This window comes from Periplaneta americana, chromosome 4 (genome assembly GCF_040183065.1).
Source record: "Periplaneta americana isolate PAMFEO1 chromosome 4, P.americana_PAMFEO1_priV1, whole genome shotgun sequence".
NCBI classification, from domain to species: domain Eukaryota; kingdom Metazoa; phylum Arthropoda; class Insecta; order Blattodea; family Blattidae; genus Periplaneta; species Periplaneta americana.
This window is the reverse complement of record NC_091120.1, coordinates 156,139,930-156,160,346: the sequence shown is the minus strand read 5'-3', so window position 1 is coordinate 156,160,346 and position 20,417 is coordinate 156,139,930. Positions and strand designations below refer to the sequence as shown.

The 20,417-nt window shown below is 32.2% G+C and overlaps 1 protein-coding gene across 1 annotated transcript in view; it reads left to right on the top strand.

Moving 5' to 3' along the window:
* Positions 1–20,417, top strand: part of Spt20 — a 104,358-nt gene that overhangs the window by 78,523 nt on the left and 5,418 nt on the right. The window lies entirely within an intron of this gene.

Sequence of the window (20,417 nt, the reverse complement as noted above, 5' to 3'; positions counted from 1 at the left end):
TTTTCTTTAAAGTATATTTTTATTTCTTCCTTCATTCTCTTTTAATTTGTCAGTTTTGAATAGTGAAAACAAAATATATGAAGCAAACACACCCCTTTAAAAACACCTGAAAAACAGTCAATGATGAAAAGATATAAATACTTTTGAAATCGCATTCTTTATCTTATTGCATTATCACAATAATTCTTTCGTTATGCATTTTATTGTTATAAATACATAATTTAATTTATTATGTAAATTGATGCACCATTAGCTGGATGACTAGGGCATTACATTTCCACACCAGAAATAAGAGTTCAAATCCTAGATTCCAGATAGTAGTTTTGATGGACAAAGGCTGTGTTGGAGCAGATTTTCTTGGAATACTTCTATTTTCCCTGCTATTCCACCCCCATTTATCATCTTCCTTAAAGTTAAATGGATATGTAGAGTTACGGTGCCACTATGTTGTGTCCACAGACGTGACAGTTACTGAAAGATACTCATGGACTTGATCCAGTAAGTAAACTTAGCAATTAAGTCTCACACACAAACACACACACTGTAGTATATAAATGCTTTGGATTAAAATAACCGACATACAGTATTTTACTAAATAAAAGGGCTTATTCTATTTATAGAACATATCTTTAAGTCAATAAAAAATCGTGTAAATATATATTCCGAAAATATACGTTCTTTTTGAGTTAGTGCCTCTCTTTAATTTTGATTTTGGATCATTTCATTTCATTCATTCGTAATTATCACATAAGAATAAACATCAAATAAAAATAAGTTCAGCATAAGTTCTTCCATATTCTTTATACATAGTTCCACTATGAAAATACAGCAATAATTATAGTACAGGGTGTAAAGTAAAGTCTGCCCAAAATTTAAAGTATTTTCATGGTACCAATATTTTGGCATTTAAATCGCCAAAGTTTTCAGCATAGTAAACAGTATTACATTGCATTTAAGATCTGCCAAAAGAAACGTACCTGAATTATTAATATAACTTGATATCATCTTTTTCTTTCAATTTGGCTAAATAGCTTCATTCATATTGAGAGCTGCTGCTTTTGAGTGACGTTACTTGCACTAACAGATATGACATTCTGATATTGTAAAGTGAGGGTTTTTGTCTGATACAACTCATAGGCTGTCCACTCTGTAGGATAAAGTTTTTGATATTCATGATCGTAAATAAAAAATTTAACTTGTGTTATGTTGTTTAATTGATCTTTGTTTTATTTGGAGAAGAAAGGCCGGAATGTACAACAGTAATGAAATGCACAAGATTCATCTGCAAAAAGTCAGATTGAATGTATGATTTGTATAACAAAATTATAGTGGCACATTACCCTCCATTGGTAATAGACAGCATTCATTAAATTTGAAACTAATTAAAATAATGTAAATGTTATCTTTAGTACTTCTTGGTTCTATTTTTGGCAGTAGCCTACTCCATCATTGCTGCAGTATTGGATAATTAATATAAGTACGTCAGAAACACAAGAAAACAATTAAGTTGAGTAAGAGACTACTAGAGTCCATAAGCATAAGAATTAAGTATTTAATTAATATGGTTCCTAAATGAGAAGAGTCCAGGAAAAATTTACTGGTCAGCTTATTTCTCGCTCACAAAGTTTATCTACTTTGTGGACAGATGTCTCTGTAGAACCACGTCTCGTGAAACAATAGATATCTCTAACAAAAGAAGTAGAAATTTATAGACAAGCACAGTAAGATAATAAATTGAAGTGTTTTAAAAATTTTGGTAGTACTTGATTGTACAGTTTTTAGTTTGTAAGAAATTTTTAAGTTTATATAAACATTTAAAAAAACAGAAATATAAATTGGAATTTAGACTACTGCAAACCCGCAAATAAACGTTTTTTTATTGTTTTATAACACACTTAATGACAACATTTATTATGGGTTGCAATGTGTTGTTCATCCTCCTCCTCATCATCATCATCATCATCATCATCGTCGTCGTCGTTGTCAGTGTTTGTAAAGGAAATCTGTTATGACTTCATCAATCTCATCTCTTCTTAGAAGGAAAACATTTCTTCTTCCTTTTGTTTTATAATTTTAAATACGTTTAAGAACATGATTTCAGTCCATTATGTCTATATGGTGTTTCCAACTTTCTGTATAGGGCCTACTGATTTATTGTATCGTGTACTGGAAAAATGTGTGGTTGTGTAAATTTATGGCCATTACATTGCTCTTATAACTCCTTCAACAAGACGAAAATTCTATCTTTGAAAAATATTGGAGTGCAAGAGGTCAAATGACTTTATTGTCAAGCACCTGGCATTAGAAAATAACAAGACGAAAATTCACCTTAATTTGCTAAGATTCTGCTTTTATTTCCCTTTTTTTCACTGTCCATAACTCGGAAAACAGCACAACATATACAAAGCTTGGTTGCGTTTGTCCATACTCCATTGTTTAATAATATTTAATTGTTCGATAGATTCCTTGCCATTGCTACATACAACTTATCAACATGTATTATTATCTTAGTTTTGTTAACTCATTTACATCTGTCCTGTTCCTTGCCTTGTAGTATAATTATTAATTAATATGTTATATGTATTAAGACATTTACATGTTTTAACTGCTTTTAACTGAACTTATCAAATTTAATTCTGATCAATGAAGTGGCCAAAATGGCAAAATGATATTTAAGAATAGAATTAGTACGTAAAATCACGCTCAGAATCGAAGGCTTATACTTGCGTATTTAATACACTGTAACTTCCAAATTACATATAATTAATCGTAGAAAGTATGGTATAGTTTGTTACAAATTAATATACCTACTAGAGATGGAAAAAATTGTTATTTTCTCGTAACAGTTCCAATTGTTTCATTTTCTTGGAAATACTAGGTTCCAAATAACAGTTCCGAAATAATAGTACCATACAACGAGTTATATTACTATTAGTATTAAACTCGTTGGTACCATATATAACCATACAGATGCACTGTGGTATCCTGGAACAGTAGTATTTTGGAACAGGTACGTACTACTAATATGTAATGTAACAGTGTGTTTTGAAACATGCATGTACAACCAGTATATCCAACAGTGGTATTTAGGACACTAAATGGCCACATACTTCCCTGTATGCCATGTGATGCAGTATGTCATAATGAGCTAAGATGTGAATTCGTGAAAAAGAAATGTTTTCTAATGCCAAACTAAATTCGTAGATCAGATTTGTTGGAAGCAGGAAAGTTAATGTAATTTTAAATTATTGTAAATTGGTCACGAAATTGAAGTGGATCCCAATGATAAATGATAAATAAAATCTAACCTATTTTTTCTCTTCTGCCGAGCTCAAGTTCACAGTGGTGTTCAATTTCTCCAAAAATTAGTAAATAAAAAGCTATAATCATGTCGGCCGTGCTAAAATTCATAATACCGTCATGAAGAGTAATAGTCTCATTGTAATGAAATAGAAAAATTTACAACTTTTGTAATTTTTGTAAAAAATCTTCAACAATACAGTCATGTTTGAACAGAATTTAGTTTAATTTCAAGAATTGGTAATGAAACTAAAAATGGAAGCGAAGCTGCAGCACCCCCAGACATTTGTGGTTCTTGTCTCGTTTTATATTGTGAAATACATTTATTATACAGTCTCTATTTAGCGGCTCGAATTAAAAAAAAAATGTCGCTCTCATTGACATGCACACAATCGTTAGTGAAGTCACTTCCTCCCCTGGTGCTGCCAGAGCGAAACCAGAGACAAGGAGTATAGGGTGAAGCCACTTCCTCCCCTGGAGCTGCCAGTCTCATCTCGGAAGCTTTGCGCGTTAGTTTTACCCTTCCCCTGCTAGCCCCTTGCCAAGAATCCAGAGTTTCCAGGCGCTGCAAAATTTGCAGCAGTTTGTCAGTAGCGCGCAGTTTTAAATACATTTTCTTTAATGTTGTGAGTATAACAAGTGCGACAGTGTTTAATTCTGTACAATATTTACAGTCTATTCAGTTCAGTACCTTAACAATTCAGGAGAAATGTGAAATTAAGTGCCCATCAGTTGAATCTCATAATGGAAAGAGCCGCTAAACAAAACAACCTACAAAGCTCGCATATTTTTTGCTAATGTATCCAGTATCCCTGCTTTCTTCTCTTGATCTCCACACAGTCTATATTAAATTTATGTGTTTGAAAGACAATTCCATCAGCTGGGGCAACAAGATGGAGTTTTAAATAAGAACAATAAATGTTGTTAATGAGAAGAAGGAGTCATTGCTAGAATGTTTTCAAACCATAATGGAATCTGAAACATCTAACAATATCACAATAAATGAGGCAAGCGCCCTGGTGCATATTCTTGAAGATCCTGAATTCAATTTTTGGCTCAGTTTTTTTTTTTATTTATTGATGCATCATGTAGATATATTATAAAACCAACTACAATATCGCCAGTTAGATATTTCTAAGGTTCAAATCTGCATATAAAAAATTAGGAGAAATGTGAAATTAAATGCCCATCAGTTGAATCTCATAATGGAAAGAGCCACTAAACAAAATAGCCTACAAAGCTCGCATATTTTTTGCTAATGTATCCAGTATCCCTGCTTTCTTCTCTTGATCTCCACACAGTCTATATTAAATTGATGTGTTTGAAAGACAATTCCATCAGCTGGGGCAACAAGATGGAGCTTTAAATAAGAACAATAAATGTTGTTAATGAGAAGAAGGAGTCATTGCTAGAATGTTTTCAAACCATAATGGAATCTGAAACTTCTAACAACATCACAGTAAATGAGGCAAGCGCCCTGGTGCGTTCTCTTGAAGATCCTGAATTCAATTCCTGGCTCAGTTTTTTTTTCATTTATTGATGCATCATGTAGATATATTATACAACCAACTACAACATCGCCAGTTAGATATTTCTAAGGTTCAAATCTGCATATAAAAAAATTAAATTATGGTTTATTTAACGACACTCGCAACTGCAGAGGTTATATCAGCGTCGCCGGTGTGGCGAAATTTTGTCCCGCAGGATTCTTTTAAATGCCAGTAAATCTACTGACACGAGCCTGTCTCATTTAAACACACTTAAATGCCATTGACTTGGGCCGGGATCGAACCCGCAACCGACTATGCTACTGAGGCCGACTCTGCATACCAAGCTTTGTTAATGCCATACAGACAATACGGAACAGTACACAGTAATGCTGAGCAGCGGGATCTGTGAAAATGAAAATCCTAAAAAGGCGTCGTAAGATCAAAGGGATTCAGACAAGGGTTGTGGCAGCCAAGGAAGTGTGTGACCTCATTATCACAAAGGCTAACACCCGATTAGATCATCTGATATTACCTTCTCTTCTCTTTTCCCAATGCTCGATAAAGACAAACTAAAAACGGAACTCACTGTGTTGTATCAGAAACAAGAATTCAGATATATCAGTGACGCAGTCAAGCTCTTGCAGTTTCTTCTGAGAACTTGCAGGCCTCATTTTCAGAAGTTGTGACACTACTACGCATAGCTATCACCATACCAATGACAACTTCCGAACCAGAACGTTGCTTTTCGTGTTTGAAGAGAGTAAAATCCTATCTCAGAAATACGATGAGAGAAGAGAGACTGACCGCATTGGCTATGTTTTCCATTGTAAGGACTATGTTAAACGACATATCGGATTTTAATAAGAAGATGATTCAAAAGTTTGCAACCTACAAGACAAGGCGCATGGAACTAATCTTTAAATACAGTAAGTTGCTTGGTTTATTTTGTGTGCAGCCCCCCTTAATTCAATACCCACGGGCCGCCACTGCCTATACTGTAAATAAAACATAACGTGTATATTTTAATCTCCCTTCATGAAATTCACAGTGCAGTTACTATAGGTACTGTAATACAGACATTATGTTAATAACTTAATTGTTTAATAGAATCCTATACTCAGTGACATCAGTTTCAAGATAATTTGTACATTTTTCAAAGAAGCTCCTCATATCTTCACTATTCATGTTTTATTTTAGTTTCTAACATTTCTTTCAGTGCGACGAAAAAATTCCCACTTCTGCTTCCTCAAGTAGTGCCAAACATGTTCCGTCCTGTGGAACAGGTCTTATCATAATGTAGTTCCAAATTGAAACGAGTATTTTGTAACAGAAAGTATTTCGTACTAGCTCACAACAACACTGTTATTTTGGAATGTAGTTACTTTTAGGGACAGTTCCAAGCAAGGAACTGGCTAGAAATGAGTCTTAGGAACAGAGCAGGGTGAGTTAACATTCATTCTTTCAAAAGATATAAAAAATGCACCTTCTTATAGCACAGAATTGTTGCCTATGGTGTAACAATAATATTTCTCCAATATACAACTCAATATATTCTTTTTTTCACTCTGCAAAAAATTAGAGGGGAGAGCCTTATTTGTGAGTAAATACGGTAATGGAATTCACACATTTGTATTTGACATTCGTTTTCAGTGAGTTCCTACCAATCAAGTTCCTGCAAGCATTTTATTTAATAGTTTGTAGCATGCAACAGTCTTAGTAGTTGTTACTAAAACTAAGCAGTTTCTTAATTTATTTCGTACATAACTAAAAGAGATACGTTCGTTGCTTACAGAATTTACAGTGCATTTTACAAAACTTCGCACTTTACAACCACACTTCATCTTAGCCTCAATACTTTTTTGATGAATTGTAAACTGCAGTCTTTTTTTAGATTCTGTACAATATCAGATACAAAATATGAAGTTCTGCCTGCAGAAACACAGTTAGCAATTACAGGCTCATTCTGAATGTATTCCACCCTTGTATGAGAGTCACACTTTTTTCGTTTAAATCATTTTGCTTCTTCTGTAACTTTTTCATAAACAGTATCTCTAAGTGAATATCTAACAACTGTTTGCAAATCTTCAAATATATTTCTAAACAAAGAAGCAGATTATCCCAGCATGTTTCACCAGAAAGCTGGGATTTTATTTGAGTTTTCAAACTGTTTGAGCAAAAGTATTTTTGTTCTTCTATTCCATGTTTCATGATTGAGGTAGCTATTATTGGAGTAAAATTTGTTCCGGCACTAGAAATCGAACCCAGGAACTCTCAGCTCTGCGCGCTGAGTGCTCTTTTCATCTGAGCTGTATTGAGACCTGATTCACAGCGCCAGCTGAATTCCGATCAGTCATATAATAACTTAAGTTTTAGCCCTCGCATAACAATGTTTTATGAGCTGCCACTGTATTCATTCTTATTCATTAACTTCTGATACATTTCTTCTTCTTCATCATCACCATCATCGTCATCATAATCATTATTTCAGTGTTTAGGAGAATCTGTTCCCACTTCTGCTCTCCATCTGTAACATGGACAACCAGTGTTTGTTTTGATGTACAATTGTTTTTGTTCGAGATAAAATTGATAAGAAAATATAACTCTTTAGTGTAACACAAATTTCAAAAAGTCTCCACTACTGTACTCCAACCAGGAGAAAGTCTCAGGGGGCAATACTGTGAATGAATGTTGATGTCATAAGATGTCATAAGGTCACACACGTGGGTACACGCATCTCCATTGGCTAACTCTCAAAACACAAATGATAACACTGATACATACTTATACTACCCTAGTTACAAAATCAGATCACGGTTAATCTCCTGGTCTTTTAATCCCTCCATACAAGAAATAACATATGCAGGAGAGCACATGTTTTTTAAACTGGTGTTATAACGGTAATATTGTCTATCTACTTCGCTCCAATAGATGACGCAATAGTAAGCACATTCTTTTCACGGTTAAACTCCTGGTTGAAGAACAGTATATACTGCACTTTCTAAAGTGAATGTGTGCTGCCATTTGTCGAATATTGTATATTCTACATGACGAGCATTAACAATAAGCAACTAGCATTATCTGCTTATAACCAGATACTTACTCTCGAGATAGTTATGATGCCATTGAATGAGTCCATATAATAGAAGTCAAGTGAAAATGGAAGAGTTTATTATTTATAGCCTTAATACCAATCAAATACAATAAAAAATATTCAACAATATAAACTTATCCCTAATAATAAAAATAACAATATAATACAAAACAATGAAAAAAAGATGTATTCTTGCAATTGGGATTCTGTGAATCCCCCTCACTTTTTCCTTATGATATGTAGTAGAAAACTTGTATTTTCATTGCTCATTCTGTTGAACTGATTAGCACATTGGATCGTGTTTTGCTTCGTTTTAGTAAGAAAAATACTTATAATTTTCTTCGTATTTTTCATTTCTCATTTCCCTTTCGGTTATGCCAGAAAACTTGTGTCTCTTCTTTTTTTCGTTCTTCGTTTATTGAAGTGTTTTGCTGTTAGGTTCTATTTTTTTTTTTTTGTCTGTACACTCTTATATTGCCTTTAAGAAAAGTTTTTTTTTTTTCTCGTGTAGCCCATGTTCATTGCTCTTTCCTCTTGGTTTATAGTAGAAAATGTATTTTTGGTAATAAGTTGTTCATTCTCTTTGGGTTCTGTATTATTTTAGTTTGCCTTATAAGGGAAATATGTGTACATTTCTTTCTCATGTTTTTTAATTTCAAATTTTATTCTATGATTCTTGTTAAAAATTTCAATTCTATTGATTATATTTATTTTATATTCTTGCATCTCTCTCCTAAAAAGGTACTGATATGACCAGAGTTTTATTAAAATTGAGCTGTATCTCATCTTTTATTAGGTAACAAGATAAAGTTCCTTGCATTTAAGTACAGGTCTACATATAGCTCCTCTTCCATTTAGTGAGATCTTTTGCAATATATGACTGGACTCAGGGCATGTGGAAGAAATTAGTGCAATCATTCATAATAAAACTTACACGTGACATTATGTTCTGTAACACTAGTCAAGAAACGCAACTGATACTCTGAAATATCAACAGAGCTTTCATTTGTAAGGTAAAAATGAAACAGAAGAAGGTGCTGCTGCAACAACAATGTGTACAATCTTTGTTACGATTTATTATTTTTTTAAGATTGCAAAGACATAGCATAACAATGACGTGTGTAATAATAATAACTCCGATGGGGTCCAGAAAAAGTCATGCTGTTGTTAAATACGCATTGTCTTGTCTTTTAAAGACTTCGATGATAATAAGTAGTATTGTCAGCTGCTCTTCTTTCTCCCCGCCAACCCTTTTATTATGAAACATCTGCATGTTCACATATTTCATAATTTTTATGTCACTGTGAAGGTCGAATTGTTGTGTTGTTTTTTTTTTAATATGAAGTTGTATAGACTATTGTAATATGGACTGCCTCATGTTCGTAATTATTGAAATAAAAAAAAAAGTTTAAAATGAATGAAACCCATACAAGACTGCTACTTAAGTTAATAGTTGTCATTTAGTGATCTATCACATATAGCTATAATACAATAGAAGCCTAGGCTTAATACATTACGATAAAAAAAAAGTAAAAAAAAAAAATATTTATTTGATATTTGAATCTTGTATTCAAAATGCTCACCAAGTGCATTAGAGAGAGAGAGAGAGAGTATGGGTAAACGAGGGAGACCAAGGTACAACATTATAATGTACGCTTTTATACTTGTGCTGAAATGTACATAGACATAACCCGTGGATCGCGATAAAAGAGTACTTTATAAAAAAAACGTGTCGATACTCATTTGGTTGTGCACTGTTTACATGGGGGGGCAGAGCGCACATCTCTTGGTGCAAACTCGTGCTTCTGCAATAGAGTTGTGAACAAGGATTATTGTTCACTACTTTGTGGAATAACCAGTTACGTTGGTTGAACTTGATGACTGTACATAAATATGATTATTATTATATTGTTCAAAATGGCAGTCTTTGATACACTGCCTCGTTCTATTTTAAAGAAAAATAAGTACAGATGAATGTAATTTATTTTGAGGGTGAAGGTCAGAGAGAAGAGATTAATTAGAAGAGATGCGATTGTGAAGTTTTTATTGTAAAAAAAAAAGTCACAAGCATTATCAGGTTTAGATAGCTTTGATGCAGATTTTTAAGATAGAAGTACTTTTTTTCTGTTTTTATTGTATCCATACGTTGGTGCTATTGAGCGTTCCCCCCAATGCATCACAATCTATGCAGACTTTGGCCTTTAAGTAGAGTGGACTGCAGCTTGCATTCATATGCTCTCTTTGTTGTTTAACAGTCACAGTGTACCGTTCTGCATCTTAGCTATTGAAATAAAATCATTGGTGTTATATAATCTCAAGCATAAATCTATCATGAAAATGCATTTGTCATAGCTTTAGAGCTAAGGAAAAATGTTTTTGATAACACACTGCACAGAATTCTTTTCTCCATAAGAATACATGTTAAAAGTTAATGAACTGGTTGAGTGGTCTGAATTTTCATACAAGGGATAGTTGCGAAATTTTATTTTCTATAAAACTTCCAGAGTTACAGCGCTCTTTTGGTACAGACTGGTGAAAGCAGAAGTTGTTTTATTTTTAATAGTTATAATGTTTGTATGTAAAAACATTACAGCCAATGTAATGTTTTTACTTCATTCAAGGAAATAATTACTTTGATTAGAGTCCAGTGAAAGTGGTTTAATTTTTAAAGAGAATTCGTTTTAAAATTTTAAAATTTCGGTGTTATTGTCAGTTTGGTGGTGTCATTTTAAAATTATGTATAATGTCGCTGCTCCTCCAAAATCCGCTATCTAATTTTAAAAAGATTTCGTAGGAGAAGAAAAAAGCATTTAATTCCCTTGATTTTCATAGCTACTTTCGGTATAATTTCAATCATTACATGATGAATGATGAAATTATACCGAAAGTAGCCTTGAAAATCAGTAGAATTAAAAGTAATAATACTCTTTTCTTTCTCCTGAAAAATCTTTTTAAAAACACATAGCAGATTTTGGAAGCGCAGTAACAATATACTAGTTTCATAATCCTGGATTAAATTATCAAATGTAATAAGAGTGTCTCTGCAGTATTTTTAGCAGCCATTTTCAGTCCTTACAATTCATATACATTTTAATACATGGCTGCATTCATTCGTTGACAAAACTGCAGAACGAAATTTGCCATCGAAAAAAAAAAATGTGAAATTATGAAACTTTTACTTAAAAATACGAATTATTATTAAGATTTCACGACTAAAACAAGTATTGCTGGAATTTGTTTAAAAACTTTAATACGAATTTACATTATTTCGCAATTCAAAAGTATGTTTTTTGAGGTTATAGGAAGAAGATAAAATGGTGCAAAAATTTGGCAAAATGAGAACTAACCACATTATCACATCTCGTGAATTACACAGGCCTCTACTTATGTTGAAAATAGCTCAGTGATGAAAAATAGTGAAAAGCTAGCAGAAAAATTCTTCTTTGATGTCCTCAGTCTTCTCCTCTACGCTGTCTACACTACTTCTTCACCTTTCATCTTAGTCTGATATTACATTTTACAATCTTTCATTTTTTTTTTCCAAATAATTTAATTTATAAAGAGAATCATAAAGCACGGGTTATCAGCTTTTATCAAAATTTTAAAATAAGAATAATTTAAATAATAGACTTGTTTCAAAGCTCTGTTGAGGAATTTGTTTAGCATACAATTATAATTATATGCAGAATGTATTTTTTTTCTACAAAATTAATTTTAGAACTTCTTATATTTTCTTTTTTTTTTAATTAGCTAAGCCCAAAAGATTTACATTCATATAGCTGAGTCAAAATTTCATCTTTTATGTAATTTAATTTGGTGACATTTCTTTTCACAGAAAGGACTAGAATTCGATAGTTGGCGGAATTTGTGAGTTCTTTGATGAACAAAACTGTAATACCACAGATTATCTCTCTAAATACAGTGGAGTCCCTCTAAATTGGCACCAAAGGGACCAGACTAGTTCCAGATACGAGATTTCGCCAGATAATACAAATATTTAAAAAAGTTGCCTGTTCGTATTTTATGATGCCAACTGTTGAAACTGCAGCCATGTGAAGCTTATTTCTCAATCATTTGATCATAATTAAATAAATATAAAAACTGTTTGGATTTTCTTTATTAAAACACAACATAAATAATACTGTACACTAATTTTAGATTCGAATATTCACTGAATACGAAAGTTAGTGCGAACTTCCTAAAATGGCAACACTGTTGGCCCTGGTTGTGGTATTGCAGTTAATTTAAACTTACTATATTTCACTTTATACTGTCGCTACCATTTCATCATTTCCCCATCTTCCATAAGTCGTTCTCGTAATGACTCTGAACAGCATCTGTAGTTTAAAAAGACAGTGGCGATTTTAGCAGTTGGGCCTGATTTTATAAAAAAAACTGAAATAAACTCCCCCCACTCCTTCTTTGTGAAAAATAAAGTTGTTTGGGACGAGTTGGTGAAAACAGAAACCACCTTCAAATTTTTATACTTTATTGATGTGATACTTCATATACAGGATGTTAACTGATATGTGGGAAACCTCTAGGGAATGGATAGAGGACATAAAAACATGCAAAATAGTACATGTAAAACTGCTGCTCTGTATACTTACTAACTGTGTAAGTGTAATTTTTCAGGAGCCAGGGCGAAAATATGCGGCACCTAGATGTCATCCAGGCTTATACCACCTTTTACTCTCATTTTGTAGAACCAAAAATGAATGTATTTAGACACCTGCGACAATAAAGTCATGTATTGTTGAGGTCATGGAACTACTGCAAAGACAATGCTGTTACTGCGCTCTGATTTCATAGAAACAAAACTGAATGTATTTAAACACCTGCAACAATGAAATCTCGTGGAGTGTAAATTTTCATTTCAACAAGTTTTACTACACAATCAAGCGAAGAACCAGTACAGGATCACTCTATTCGGAAGTTTAACTGCGGACATACCGAAAGAAAAAAGTAGCAGAAACAGTTTATTAAAGAAATAGGTTTCTGAAGACAAATGTTTTTCTTCTGTGCAATATGGCTTCTTAACACTTACGATATAAATGAAAATAATTTAAAGCAATATTGTTAAACCTTTAGATTTATTTTTTACAGCACATATTTCAATCTTTAGCACATATTTCAACAGTTTTTACTGCATAGTTGCATGAATATTTTCAATTTTTTTAGTGCATAGTGATCTAATAATCGGTACTAACACTAACAGTGCAATTACTGCAACGTAAATTATAAATAATATGTTCTGTTTTTCTTTTTGTAACATGAATAAACATGACTGTGTTCTTGTATTCACTCACCAAAATTATCGTTCTCCTGAACAAGAAGTTACTGGAATTGCTGCAGCTACTGATGGAAAAAATTCACTGCTACTCAGAAGACCATAGAAATTAAATTGAGACCTTCTGCTTCTGTGTTTTGATTTTCCGTTCCAAATCTGGTACCATGACTGAGACTCTTGTCTGAAGATGTCCAGTATACTTCCATAGACCTCAGTAGCATCGTTTATACAGCTTCATTAAAATCCACAGAGTTTACATTTTTCATTTTTTTAGAACGTAAAAGAAGTATTGAAAAACATTTTCATATCTCATCTGAAAATCTTTCTTGCATTAATGTTATTATTGAATCAGTGTAAGGAATGGTTTCTTATAAAAACATCAGACTAGCGATAAAAATATGCCGCATTTTTGTCAGATGTAACATCATCAATTATTATTATCATTACAAATCATTAATTCAGTAATATCAATGAAATAATTATCGTTAGAAAAAAGTCACAGAATGGATTTAATAATTCAATTCTCAGGTACTGCATTTGCAGTGACTGGCCATCCCCTGTAGGCAGCTCTGGAGGTCAGGAAAAGTAGCAGGCCAGATGTTGGTCCTCCATTACCTGTCTATTTACTAGGAAATCACTGACTTAGAATCGTTCTAGCAGCAAGAGAAAAATAAAGTCGTGCCCCCTCATGAATGAACCACATATGATGAATTAAGTATAGTGGAACTTCTTCCAGCAATATATTTAAATTTTCCATGAAACATTCACAATTTGATGCTCTTGTCAGTGTGTCTGCTGATTGAATAAACATGACTCACTAATGTAAGAACTAAATCAATGAAATAAAAAGTACCTTTAATTAAAAAACAGAGCGAAATTAACTATATAATGTATTTTACAATAACTTTTTTTTTTAAATTCTATATCAATTCCATTTTGTACAAAACACTAATCTAACCTATACTATTATATGGATCGGAAACATGGAGCTTAACTAAAAAGGAAAAAACACAAATTAATAGTTTTTGAAAAAAAAGTTTTGAAGAAAACTTTTGGTCCAGTTTTTGATCCACTTGAAAACAAGTGGAAAATTCGACGTAATAATGATATTCACAAACTTTATAATCAACCGTCAATTTTAGATATAATACGGACCAAAAGATTAAATTGGACAGGACATGTTATACATATGGATGACTCCAGCAGTGCAAAACGAATATATATGAACACTTTTAACAACACAAGGCCACTAGGAAGACCTCGAAGTAGATGGAAGATGAAATTCAGAAGCAATGCATGGAAATGGGAACTACCAATTGGGAGGAACTAGCAAAAGACAGAACAGAGTAGAAGCATTTTGTGAAATCGACATGGAGTCGATATGCTCCATATTGTCCTTTGATTGATTGATTGATTGATTGGTTGGTTGATTGATTGATTGATTGATTGATTGATTGATTGATTGATTGATTGATTGATTGATTGATTGATTGATTGATTGATTGATTGATTGATTGATTGATTGATTGATACCCCCAAAGGTTTCTTACATATTAGTTAACACTGTATGATAATGTTCGTATTCTATTTGTTATATAGAAAAACTCGTTGACAGTTTTAACTTTGAGATGAGCCATACAAAATATTTTTTCGTAGAACTTCCACTCTTAAAATAATTATCTAATAAAAATTCTTACTCTGCTTTCATAGATAAAGCTTAATATTTCCTCACCTTCTTTTAAGATCATTAATCAGTTAAAAACTCTGGACTTTTATGGAATGAGTGCATTAAAGCAGTAAGAGTTTATTATTTAATACAACATTTCAATAATTTAATTTAATGCTAGGCTAGATTTATAGATGTATACTCCCACTCACAATAGTTCCTTTAATGCAATTCAGTACTTCTAGGTCTAATTTTTCACTCATTACAATATTTATCAATGTTTTATGTAATGAATTCATACTGCCTGCACTAACCTCATGTGCTAGATTTGATCTTCACAGCTATCTCTGACTTATGAGGGTTAATAAATGTATTTGAGCAGTTTATGTCGAAAGGCACTAGATTTGTGATTTGATCGTTGGAAAAACTATTCAGACTCATATACAATTTCTCCGTTTACTAGTCAGGAGAGAAATATATAGGCGGGTGAACAAATATCCTGTTATGACAGAGTATGTAAAGTGAGGTGTTAGATATTTCAGAGGCCAAAAATGACAAACAAAATAATTTTATCGTATCAAAGTGTTTGCACATTTTAATTGCAAATGAATGTTTTCATAGTGTAAGTAATTGAAAGGTTTCGAATTATAGATGGTTAGAATTTTAGATGTCAGAGAAGTAAAAATGGAAACTTTATCAATCATGTTACTGAAAAGACATAATCCACTTACATTTTTCGTAATAACATAAAAGGGAGGGTTTAAAATTTAACGTATGTCAAGGAAAAGGGACTTAAAGAAATTAAATTGAATATAATTGAATGATTGGGAATTACAAATACATTCTACACTATGCTACTGCTGTGAATTCTAAATAGTATTCCAAAATACATTGGCATAATCTCTATGATGTGACATCACACAGTTAAAATGCAAGAAGTGGATGTGTCCTATTCATTAACAGGGTTGACGACTGACCAAGTTCGTGCAACTGTGATGTGTTCATTATTCTTGCACCTCACTTTATATAACCTGAACATGCTACTTATTTCTCTACAACTATGATAATCGAAACTTTGTCTTATGTATGTGGCTTACATATTCAGTGGTCATTTTATTGCATTAGTATTTTATCTTTTAAAGTAATTTATTTCCTAATGAAACCTTAACATTTTTCTTGGTTTTTAAACTGTAGTATATATGTGGGATTATCTTATACACCTAATAATTACATTTTACTGATTTTTTAATCACACAATGCTCCTGTGATTAAAATATCTCGGGTTTTTATGGTCACACTGTAAACGTGTTCAGATGGTCTTCTGTCAGATCCATTTTTTTAAATACTGTCCTTTAGGAATTATGCCATAGATTCTCTCTTTTCTCATAATCTCTGTTCAGCTTGTGCATTGGAGTGACATAAATGCTTTTATTATTTATATTTCATTACTCGTGTATTTTCTTATGATCCATATCAAAATGCGTAAAAAAAATTATCAGTCAGGGAACATATCACTGCTTGCATAAAATGTTTTAAAAGTCTCATCTGAGATGGACAGAAACAATACTGAGCATTCGAAGATAGTACTGATCAATCAAAATGACGTTCTCTTATGAAATTACCTACTACTGATAGTGATACATTGTAATTACTTAGGATTACAGTTATAGTTTCCAATAATTGGAAAAACAGTACCAGTATAGTAATAAATTGTCTAATCCTGTTCAAAAACTGAATTTTCAGATATATTTGTGCATTTTTGCCATGTTTGTAAATGCATACATTGTATTCAATTGACGCATGAAAACTTAATTCTTGCTGAACTGATTTCTCACATTGTCAAATCAAACTTTGAAATGGATTAATTATTAAATAAATGTTAATCTAAATACAATTTAGACCTTTCGACAAATTGAATAGACATTGAGATTATGCCATTTATTGTCTATCTCAAATCATATATAAGAAATTTTATTTCAACTTGGTGAACTTTCGAATTTTTTAGATTGGGTTCGATATGGAACTATTCATCATAAAATAGTGGAATGCAATGGAGTAGTACATCGTACAAAGATCACTTTTCATATACGTTTTTTTTTTTTGTCCTCGATAAAACAAAAAGGAAATTCTGATCAGTTGAAAATTATAGTTTGAGTAGGTAAATGGTAATGAACGTTAAACTTGAGCTTCGTTCCATTAAACAATTAATATTTGGTTTATACTACAAGAATATGAATGCAGAATATAGAATAATATTTCTTTATTTAGTGTTGCATATTTCCAATGTTACGTATTTTACACGAATCTTTGAGACTAATATAAATTGTCACATAATTTTATTTTCACAGCATCAGAATATTATTATTTACATCTTAAGCCTTTACACGAATATGTGGTAGTAGAATTCATTGTTGCACTCATGCTAAGAAATCACTACGCTCTATTTTCACATAAAATAGTAAGTACTGTATATATTGAGCTCCGTTTTATTCTTCCACTTACAGATAGCTTCCACATATGTTAACTAATTTTTAATGAAAATTGTATTTTCGTAAAATGTTCGGTGTTTGATTCCACGCATAAAGTTAGACCTCGTTCCATTTTTTGTTGTTTGCTGTCATATAGGGATGTCAATCGATAATAATCACTGTATTAATTAATTTCCCCCTTCCTCCTTTTCCTCTAGAGGTGATGTACATTAGCATTTTTAGATGTATGTAGGATGCAGAGCGCAAAATTAATCATACAAGAGTGATATTTAGCCTACTTCTTGAATCAGCTCTAAGCAGTATGTTTATTTGCTGGGTATACAGTAATTAAAATAGGTACTTAAGTTTCCTTAAAGAAGTTCCAGTATACCTAACCAGTGCATACTGTTGGAAAGGAAAGTCATTTTTAGAAAATTCATGAGTTACTGAGGATACATAATACTGAAAACATTACCTTGATGTTAGCTTGTAGTAGCACATAGTCGTATTAATAATAATAATAATAATTTCTTAACTGATAAAAACAGCAGAATGTCTACTGGTAATGAAAATAACCAAAAAGTAACTAATTGGTAACGAAAGTAACAAATTTAAAGTCTAATGATTGTGGATAATGAAACTACGCATATTGTTCTGCTTCACTTATTTAATCTTGGCTAATGTGAAAGTGAAACAGCTGCAGTTCCAAAAGCAAATGTTATTGGAAGAGAAAGCTGAAAAAGTTGAAGTCCATTGAAATGAAGATCAGAGATATGAATATGCCAGCCTCGAAATCTAAAACCATAACCTCTTAGGTCAACAACCTGTAAGAAGTAATACAGTAGTACAGAATATAATAATAGAAGAAATAAATGAATTTACATGTCTAGGATGTCAATTATCATAATTATGACGATAAAAAGGATTTCCTGACAAAACTAATTAAATATCAAGCACCAACAAATATTGGGCATATTGAATAAAATTTTGTGACCTGACCAGGTTTAAAAAAAGAACGAGACTTGATATTTACAATACCATAGCAGTTCCAACTTTGCTTCCTGGTAGCGAAATTTGGACACTTCAGAAACAAGATTTAACAAGATTAAATATTGCAGAGATGATACTATTCAGGAAAACTGCTGAATACATTTTGTTGGATTATTAAAGAAATGAAGTCATTTTACAAGAATTAGACATTACATCTATTTTAGAAATAATCAGAAATTACAAACAAAACTGAATACAACATATATTAAGAATGTATGACAACAGAATCTCTACAAATTTTGAATTACCAACCTAGAGGTAAAAGAAGCCTAGGAAGACTTTTCTAATTTACAATTTCCATTTGTATGCCGAAACACACCACCTGCTGTAGAATCTTTAAGAATTATGATGATGATTTATACATTATAGCTTTTTGTAAAATATTTACAGTAACTAATAATAATAATAATAATAATAATAATAATAATAATAATAAATTATTCTCTACAATGAATGTATATCATAGATGTATCAGGACCTGAAGTATTAGTATTCAGAATCCCATTAGTAATTCTGCCATATGAATTGTCTCGAATAAACCCCTTAGTCATAATTATGTAACACCAGCAATGCAGAAATCAATAATACATATTGTAGACCTGTCATAGCAATAAAATTTCGAAGTCTTGGTTGGGAAATACAGATTTTACATTACAACAGCTGTAGTGTAGTCCACTACTTTGGAGTAATAGTCTGCATGTCTGACTGCGAAACCAGCGGGTCCAGGATCGAATCCTGGTTAGTACAAGTTGCGTCAATATTACCTTCATCTTCATCCATTCTGCGTACTTACATACTTATATGTCATCCCATCATATGGGGATGATCCGACCTAATCGATGCCCCAAACCAGAGCTGGATTCTTCATCATAATTGCCAAAAAGTAGGCAGAGGTGCAAATGGCTAGTCAACAAAATGTGTGGCGTTAATATAAAGAAAAAAAGCTTTAGTGTAATAAGGAAATGTGAACAAACAAAACAAAAATTGTGGCATTTTGTAGAAAAGAACCAATATAAAGTAAAATTTGTGTTTGTAACAATATACTTGAGAGAATATTTTTTTCCTATCTCGGATATAATCGCTCTGTTCTGGAAGAAAAGAATGTAGAGGAAATCATTAGCTACGACAGAACAACAGGCTTTATTAAAGAATTATGACATCATCCCTTGTTCAAAAGCACACTAGAATATGTCTGCACAGCACCTTAGCACGGCCAGTATTAAATTATGGCAGCAAGGCATAAATGTTAAAGAAAAGTGATGAGAGCAGAACAACAACCTCTAAAATGCGCAGATGTGGGATCTGAAAAGAAATATTGATATTTTAAATGAACTCAGAACTGAGTCACTTCTAGAATACATCAACCGATACCAACAAAATTGGAAATCCAATCATCAGAGAATGAGTTCACATACATATGATCCCCAAAGCTGTTAATACGTACACCAAGAGGAAAAAGATCCTTAGACAGACCTGCAGAACACTGGCGTGAAAAATTTATATAAGGTCGTAACATACCTTACAGTTCCCAAATTTTGTCAGGAAGATGATGATGATGTAAGAAGCATTGAGAAATAGTTTTAATATAATAATAATGGTAATAATAATAATAATAATAATAATAATAATAATAATAATAATAGTAATAATAATAATAATAATAATAATAATAATAAACTGAAAAAATGGATGACATCAAGGAATAAGAGTCCACACCCGTGGAGTAACGGTTAGTGCGTCTGGCTGCGAAACCAGGTGGCCCGGGTTCGATTCCCGGTCGGAGCAAATTACCTGGTTGAGGTTTTTTTCGGGGGTTTTCCCTCAACCCAATATGAGCAAATGCTGGGTAACTATTGGTGCTTGACTCCAGACTCATTTCACCGGCATTATCACCTTCATCTCATTCAGATGCTAAATAACCTAAGATGTTGATAAAGCGTCATAAAATAACCTACTAAAATAAAGAAAACAAGGAATAAAAAACGTATGAAGTGTTCATATCTGTTGTCACCACCCTTATCTGAAATATTAAAATTGTTGAGGTGATGAAAAGATGCAAAAG